At 45.7% G+C, this 9,008-nt stretch overlaps 1 long non-coding RNA gene across 2 annotated transcripts in view; it reads left to right on the top strand.

Annotated features, from left to right (window-relative positions):
* Nucleotides 1-6,326, top strand: part of LOC119467692 — a 17,700-nt gene extending 11,374 nt beyond the window's left edge. Inside the window, exons 3-4 of one of the 2 annotated variants that reach the window (XR_005196285.1) lie at nt 4,592-4,677; nt 6,192-6,326. This is a non-coding gene — a long non-coding RNA (uncharacterized LOC119467692). Of the gene's footprint in view, nt 1-4,591; nt 4,678-6,176 lie in introns of both variants that reach the window. The other variant, XR_005196286.1, reaches the window with a different exon arrangement.
* The last annotated feature ends 2,682 nt before the right edge of the window (nt 6,327-9,008 follow it).

A 9,008-nucleotide genomic window follows, 5' to 3' on the forward strand; every position in this document is an offset into this window, starting at 1 on the left:
ACGTGCCACCATGCCCAGCTAATTTTTTGTAGTTTTAGTAGAGACGGGGTTTCACCATGTTGACCAGGATGGTCTCGATCTCTTGACCTCATGATCCACCCGCCTCGGCCTCCCAAAATGCTGGGATTATAGGCGTGAGCCACCGTGCCCGGCCGGCTAATTTTTTAAACATTTTGTAGAGGTGGGGTTTTGCCATGTTGCCGAGGCTGCTCTTGAACTCCTGGGCTCAAATGATTCTCCTGCCTCAGCCTCCCAAAGCGCTGGGATTACAGGCATGCACCACCACACCTGGCTACTTTTTTTTTTTTAATTTTTTGTAGAGATGGGGTTTTGCCATATTGCCCAGGCTCATCTTAAACTCCTGGGCTCAAGCAATCCTCCTGCCTCAGCCTCCCAAAGCGCTGGGATTACAGGCATGCACCACCACACCTGGCTACTTTTTTTTTTTTAATTTTTTGTAGAGATGGGGTTTTGCCATATTGCCCAGGCTCATCTTAAACTCCTGGGCTCAAGCAATCCTCCTGCCTCAGCCTCCCAAAGCGCTGGGATTACAGGCATGCACCACCACACCTGGCTACTTTTTTTTTTTTAATTTTTTGTAGAGATGGGGTTTTGCCATATTGCCCAGGCTCATCTTAAACTCCTGGGCTCAAGCAATCCTCCTGCCTCAGCCTCCCAAAACACTGAGATTACAAGCATGAGCTACCATGCCTGGCCCATTCTCTTACATCTTTAATCGTTATTATCACATTGGTATGCATCTCTAAACAATATAATTTTTAGCTTTCCTTGCTTCTGAGCTTTTAAAAGTGAAATCATACCACATGTCATCTTCCGTGACTTGCTTTTCTCACTCACATTATTCCTGAGATTCATCCATATGGCTGCAGGTTAACTACACTTCACTAACTACATTAGTGAAAACAGACTAATTTGAAAATTTTTTCAAAAAAAATTCATCAATTTTTGCTGTTTGTATTAGTCTATTTGCACATTGCTATAAAGACATACCTGAGACTGGGTAATTTATTAAACAAAAAAAGAGGTTAAAAGATTTAATCGACTCACACTTCCCCATGGCTGGGGAGACCTCAAGAAACTTACAGTCATGGCGGAGGGGGAAGTGGAAGGAGGCAGGTCTTAACATGGTGGCAGGTGAGAGGGAGTGCATGTTAGCACAGAAAGAAACCTACCATTTATAAAACCATCAGGTCTCGTGAAAATTCACTCACTGTCGCAAGAACAACCCCATAATCTAATCATTTCCCACCAGGTCTCTCCCTAAACACCTAGAGATTACAATTCAAGGGGAGATTTGGGTGGGGTCACAAAGCCTAACCATATCACTGGTACAGGATATTCCATTGTGGAAACACCTCACAGTTCATTTATCCATTTTTCCTGCCCATGGACACTGGGTTTCTGGTTTTGTGCTATGATGAACAGAGCGGTCATGAATGCTTCTGGGTAAGTCAGGGGCCCGCTGATAGTCCAGCCATCCCTTCCTCGTGTGTGTGGGTCTGTCTCTGAGTGCCCAGGTTGGTTCTATGGATCTGTTGTCTAGCCCTAACTCTGTAAGGCATTGCCTATAGCCAGGTGTGGTGGCTCACACCTGTAATCTCAGCACTTTGGGAGGCCAAGGTAGGAGAATCACTTGAGGCCAGGAGTCTGGGCAACATGGAGAAACCTCATCTCTACAAAATTCTAAAAAATTAGCAGGCCATGGTGGCGAATGCCTGTGATCTCGGCTACTTGGGAGGCTGAGGTGGGAGGATTGCTTGAGGCCAGGAGCTTAAGGCTGCAGTAAGCTGTGTTTCCACCACTGCACCCCAGCCTGGGCGACACAGCAAGACTGTCTCTTAAAAAAAAAAAAAGACATCGTTTCAATTACTTTAGCTCTATGGTACGTCTTGATATTGGATAAAGTAAGTGTTCTTATGTTGTTCTTTTTTTTTTTTTTTTTGGGACGGAGTTTCGCTCTTTTTTTTTTTTTTTTTTTTTTTTGGGACGGAGTTTCGCTCTTGTTACCCAGGCTGGAGTGCAATGGCGCGATCTCGGCTCACCACAACCTCCGCCTCCTGGGTTCAGGCAATTCTCCTGCCTCAGCCTCCTGAGTAGCTGGGATTACAGGCACGCGCCACCATGCCCAGCTAATTTTTTTTTGTAGTTTTAGTAGAGACGGGGTTTCACCATGTTGACCAGGATGGTCTCGATCTCTTGACCTTGTGATCCACCCGCCTCGGCCTCCCAAAGTGCTAGGATTACAGGCTTGAGCCACCGCGCCCGGCCCATCTAGCTATGTTTTAATGTCACTCTGTGTGTTCAGGTACTTTTTAAAATTGTGGGGCCGGGTGAGTTGGCTCACACCTGTAATCCCCGCTCTTTGGGAGGCTGAGGTGGAAGGATGGCTTGAGGCCAGTTCAAGACCAGCCTGGGCAACATAGCAAGATCCCATTTCTGAAAAAAAAACAAAAAACCAAAAACAATTAGCTGGGTATAGTGGCATGCACCTGCAGTCTCGGCTACTCCAGAGGCTGAAGTGGGAGGATTAACTGAGCCCCGGAGGTTGAGGCTGCAGTGAGCTATGATATGGCCACTGAATTCCAGCCTGGGTGACAGAGTGAGACACTGTCTCAAAAAACAAAATGAAACAAAAACATACACACAAAAAAAAACTGTGGTAAAATACACATATAACAACATTTACCATCTTAACCATTCTTAAATGGTTAACTTCAGTAGTACCTAAATAGTGCAGTTCAGTAGTACTTAGTACATTCACGCTGTTGTGTAAACATTAAACATTTAGGTGGTTTTGTGTTTTTTTTTTTTATGGAGTCTCGCTCTATTGCCCAGGCTGGAGTGCGGTGGCATGATCCTGGCTCACTGCAACCTCCACCTTCCAGGTTCAAGCCATTCTCCTCCCTCAGCCTTACAAGTAGCTGGGATTACAGGTGCCCGCCACCACGCCTAGATAATTGTATTTTTAGTAGAAACGGGGTTTCACCATGTTGACCAGGCTGGTCTCAAATTCCTATCCTCAAGGGATCCACCCGCCTCGGCCTCCCAAAGTGCTGGGATTACAAGAGTGAGCCACTGCGCCCAGCCCTTTTGCTTTTCTGTAGAGTTTTACTACTTGAGTGCGTATTCCCAAGCACTTTAGTTTTGCTGGTTTCTGAACATCATACAAGTAGAACAATACACTTAGAATTCTTTCGTTTAGGCTGTTCTTCTTTTTTTTTTTTGAAACAGGGTTTTGCCCTGTTGCTCAGACTGGAGTGCAGTGGCACGATCACAGCTCACTGCAGCCTTGAACTCCTGGGCTCAAGCAATCCTCTGATCTCAGCCTGTCAGGTATCTGGTGTGCACCACTACACCTGTGTAATTTTTGTATTTTTTTGTGAAGACTGGTCTTGCCATGTTGCCCAGCCTCGAACTCCTAGACTCAAGCAATCCTCCCACCTCAGTCTCCCAAAGATTACTGGTGTGAGCCACCGTGCCCAACCCAGCTTCTCCGATTTACCATTATGGTTGTGCATCATCCACCTTATTGTGTATCGCTAAACTTTGTTCATCTTTACTGTTGTGTAGCATTCTATCTATGAAATAAATTGTGAATAAATACCACTATTTACTTAATTATTTAACATTGGCGGATATTTGAGGACTTCCCATTTTGGACTAGGTTCATTGTGTCATTATGCACCATAGCCAAGACATGGAAACAGCTTAAGTGTCCATCAGCGATGAATGGGTAAAGACACTTGATATACAATACAACAGAATACTGTGCAGCTTCAAAAAGGAGGAGACTCTGCCATTTGGATGAATCTGGAGGACGTTATGCTAAGTGAACTAAGCCAGACACAGAAGGACAAACACTGCGTGATCTCACTTATATGTGGAACCTGAAAAAAAGTCTAATACATAGAAACAGAGAATAGAATGGTGGTTGCTAGGCTCTGTGCTATGGCTCACACCTGTTGCAGTGGAGCAATCTCAGCTCACTGCAGCTTCTGCCTCGAGGTTCAAGCGATTCTCCTGTTTCAGCTCCCCAAGTAGCTGGGATTACAGGTGTGCACCACCACACCTGGCTAATTTTTGTATTTTTTGGTAGAGACGAGGTTTCACCATGCTGGCCAGGCTAGTCTGAAACTCCTGACCTCAAGTGATCCACCCGCCTCAGCCTCCCAAAGTGCCAGGATGACAGGCGTGCACCCCACACCTGGCCAGAAATGAAATCTCAAGCAGACCAGGGCTACCTAAGAACACCCCCATGTTTTCTCATCCAAAGAGCCCTGTGGATTGAAACCATCTCCCTCCTATTCTATTGCCTCTGCCTTTCTCAAATTCAGAGAAATAACAGGATCAGGGGACTACCCACTGGGAGTAGCAGCTGGTGTGGGTTGATGAGTTGGATGGTCCAGATCTTGTGCTGTTTCTACAGCATTTTTCCACGGGAAGAGCTGATGCACAGATAAGGTGTGTGCAGACCTGAACATCTCCCACTCCTTTGCAGGTGCCCAACAGAGTGTGAGCTTGTGTATTTCTGGCAAACAATAAAGAATAACATGATCTTTGCGCTCCCCAGATACATGAGGATTTGTTGGCGGTACCTGTCTGTTTCTGATGAACTACGACTTCTGGTTTTCCCCTAAATATGCCCACTTGGGTCTGGTACGTTTGACGTCTTACCAAATCTCACCCACATTCTCTGTAATAACTAATGTTTCTTCCCCAAGTGTGACTGGTTTTGACCCAATCCCTTCCCACATTTTCCACTCTGGAAAGTCCCTAACCTTTGATGTCCTACCCACAATCCTTTGTTCACAGCCTGGGGGTTCTCCCTTTGGGCTAGATGGAGCCCCATTTCTGTAAAACTGACTAATCAGATGTCCATGTCGCAAGCCGTGCAGGTCCCTCCCAGCTACCTGAGTGATGCTGGGGCCTCTGCTGCTCATGAACTTCTGCTTTGCCTTTCTGGCATCTTGGATCAAAGTGCTGCTGGGACTACAGGTATGTGCCACCACAGCTGGCTAATATTTCTACTTTTTATTTTTTTGTAGAGATGGGGGTCTCGCTATGTTGCCTAGGCTCATCTCAAACACCTGGCCACAAGCGATCCTCCTGCTTTGGCCTCCCAAAATGCTGGGATTACAGGTATGAGCCATTTGCTCCCAGCCACTATTCTATATTTTAATCTGAGTGGTGGTGGCATTTATATGAAATATTAATTATAGTATGCATTTAAGATTTATGGACTGGGCGCGGTGGCTCACGCCTGTAATCCCAGCACTGTGGGAGGCCGAGGCGGGTGGATCACGAGGTCAAGAGATCAAGACCATCCTGGTCAACATGGTGAAACCCCGTCTCTACTAAAAATACAAAAAATTAGCTGGGCATGGTGGCACGTGCCTGTAATCCCAGCTACTCAGGAGGCTGAGGCAGGAGAATTGCCTGAACCCAGGAGACGGAGGTTGCGGTGAGCCGAGATCGCGCCATTGCACTCCAGCCTGGGTAACAAGAGCGGAACTCCGTCTCAAAAAATAAAAAAAAAAAAGATTTATGTACTTTGCTGCATGTATGTTATAAAATTTAACTTGTCATTAAAATGTTATTTTAAACTCAATGACATGTATAATTTCATGTACAGAAAACTCAATCAGTTTAAAATAAATAAAATTTTAATGACAAGTTGCAACATATCATCATTGTTAAAACTATTTTAACAGGCTATTGAAGTATAAACTGAGGTATGATACACTGTACATATTTAAATTACACAATTTTGATCTTTGATATTGACATATGTATATATCCATGAAATCACCACCGCAAATCGAGCTACCCAACATCACCCCCAAAAGTCTCTTCCTGCCTTCTCCATATTCTCCATGCTCCCTACAACATTAAAATTATATTACGATTTTCTAAAATATAAAAATAGCCAGGCACTGTGGCTCACACCTGTAATCCCAGCTCTCAGGGAGGCAGAGGCGGGAGGATAGCTTGAGCCCAGAAGTTCGAGACCTGCCTGGGCAATATAGCGAGACCCCGTTCTCCACAAAAAGGAAAAAAACAAAAAGACAAAAAAAATAATAATAAAATATAAAAATAAATAAATACCTGGTTGATCTTGCTAGGAGCAAAAAGCATCACAAGTAAAATTACTGCAGTTTGTTTTCTTTCAGGAATTACACCAGACTGGCAAGGAGGATTCAGAAACATAAATACACTCCGCATTTCTGGCGTAACTAGGCGGTATCTGAAAGGTCAAAGGAGGAAGAGCTACCAACACAGGAAAAGTCAAGGGAGTCCAGGCGGAAGCCAAGAAGGAGTGCCCGTGGTCCTGCTCTTAGAAGAAGCCTAGAAGGCACAAGAGACTCATTGTCATGGGAAAACCAGAAGTCACCTGTTTGGGGTACAAAGAGTGAGAGATACAGCCTGGCCACTGGAACCTTCTTGGAACTGGCTGTCGCTGATGTCTGAGGCCAGGGAGGCAGTGCTGGAGGAGGCATCAGCACACAATTGTCTGCACAGGAAGCTGTCTGCCTGCCGGGGAGGAGGCGGGACTGTGCTGCTGCACTGTGAGTGGCTTTCCTGCCGCTGTTCTCGGCTAGCTGGGGCAAAGGAAGTTTAAGCAATTCGCACATACACATATTCCTCTCAATTAGCAACGTTCCTGGAAACCAGGGATGCTTCCTGCTAGGCAGAAACAAAAGCCTCCCCCTGCTCCACACAAATGTCTTCAATGACTTGGTGTAGCAGGAGCGGCCACGGGAAATGGGTTCTCTCGAACACCAAATAAAGGAGGGAAGAGCTTGTTCGGCCCAGAGACCAGACAGTAAGTTGTCAAAGCCCAGCTCATTTAACAAAGGAAGCTTCTGCCTTTATATAGGCTTATGCTTTAGATGTTACACGTGGAAGAATCTTAGGTTTATGGCTTTAGGAATCACATATGAAAGGGTTCTGGTTTACAGTTTTAGGACTCACATGTAAAAAGGTTCCTGGTTCGATCTTGTTTTAAGTAAAAATAGTGTCTTCCAGAGAGTTTCCCCAAGACCAAGCGTGTTATTTTCAGGAAGGAGATTTAGGAGGCGCCAGCTGGCCTGCTCTCCCTTCGAGATGCACGGTGGATGACAGAGGGGGAGGGAATCCCAGATGCCTGGGTCTCCTTCCTCGTCACCCCCTTTGAGACCCTCACCATTTTATAATATCAGTGAGAGGTCTCACTTTGATTCTCACTTTCCAGATTTTTCCAAGAAACTGATGTTTCATATAATATACTTGTGATGTCATTTTTGGCTAACGACAGTAGTGATGAATCCCCTAATTATCTGAAGGAACAGGGGGAGTAGACAAGGGAGCAACAAACAAACACCTATTATAATGCTTATGATGAGGGTTTCGAATCCTCCCAATGGATGAGAACCAACCTCCGAATAAGGACTCAGGGTTAAATCTGTGCCACATCTGTACAGGCACGTGTGCCAGTTTGGTCATGTCTCGCACAATATCCTCTGCTGCCTGCCCCTGGTCATCTGTGTGCAGACGGCAGTTGCTTAGATTGAATTTTCCCCAGACTCCTCCTTCAGCTGCTAGCAAATAATCTAGGGCCAGCCGGTTCTGATCAATCGCGTTTCTCATTTGAGTTTCTTGTCGGGCCAAGAGGGACAGAGCTTTGCCTGTTTCATTAGTGAGTATTTCTAAAAATAGCTTGCAACCAGATGATCCGGTTGAGCATGTAAATAGGGGTCCAGTATCCCCATGAGCTATCCTCCGCCCATGTGGCCAGCCCATAATACTCAATAATTCTCTCCGGTGGCCACTTATTATTTGTCCAATCTTCTATCTTTAGGTTTCTTTTCTCTCTAGCGGAGTAGACTGAATATATTAACAGCCCACCTGTCTTAACAGATAATAGGAAGAGGGCTTAATGATGCCTATGACACAGCTCCCTGTCCATCTCACGGATTACACACCTTATATTGAGTACCATTATATAAACAGGTTCCCTTCTGTGTCCCTGTACATTTATAAGAACTGTAGGACAAAAGAATGGCGGTAACTTTTATGCCCTACCTGGTGTGCATACTGAGGGCATTCTTTAAAATTAGTTAATGTTCCTACTGTACAAGTCCAAATATTAAGAAGAACGAGTCCCACGATGAATCTCCTCATGCTTTGGCTGTGCGTGGGCCAGCCAGCATCTGGCATGTGGCTGGAGCAAGGCTTGTTGTCCTTTTTAAAGTGATTCTGCAGTCCTTGCCTTCGACCAAGTCTCAGGTGTTGCTGGGTTTTTTTACACGGCTGTGGTGGATTCAGGCAGAGATTCCCTCTGCCTTCACAGCTGTGGGATTGGTCAGGATCAGGTCTGAGGTCCTTTCCATTGTGGCTTTAGAGGGACTGTACTCCCGTCCTTTATCCACACTTGATTACCTAGTGAGAAAGGGTGAACTGGGGAGAAAAAGGCTTACAGGACATTTGTTATTTACTCAGGTTGAAGTATCCTAAGCGATTCTCCTTAGAGCTGGTGTCTAGCATCCTAACTCAATCTCCCCCCACTCCTGAGGAGTTCCTAGGCGTGCCCAGGGTAGGGGAGGGGGCCTATGGTATAAGACTTCATAGGGGAATATCCTGTTTTTCGTAAAGGGGGTGCCTCTAAATTTGAATAACACCGAGGGAACACCTGCACCCACTTTCATCTTGTTTCCTGACACACTTTCTCTAAGCTGTTTTTGATGGTCTGGTTCATTCTTTCCACTTTTCCGGAACTCTGAGGTCAGCGGGCAGCATGGTTTCCAGGTGATACCCAAGGCCGTTGCTGTTTTCTGGACTAAATCCACCACAAATGCTGGTCCGTTGTCTGATCCGATGCGCAGGGGCAGTCCAAACCTAGGGATAAGATCTCGAAGCAGCACACGGGTCACTTTATGGGCCTTTTAAGGCCTCTCCCCACCCAGAGTATGTGCACACCAGGACCAACAAATACTTATGTCCCCCACACT

This window comes from Cebus imitator, unplaced genomic scaffold (assembly GCF_001604975.1).
Source record: "Cebus imitator isolate Cc_AM_T3 unplaced genomic scaffold, Cebus_imitator-1.0 Scaffold318, whole genome shotgun sequence".
NCBI classification, from domain to species: Eukaryota; Metazoa; Chordata; class Mammalia; order Primates; family Cebidae; genus Cebus; species Cebus imitator.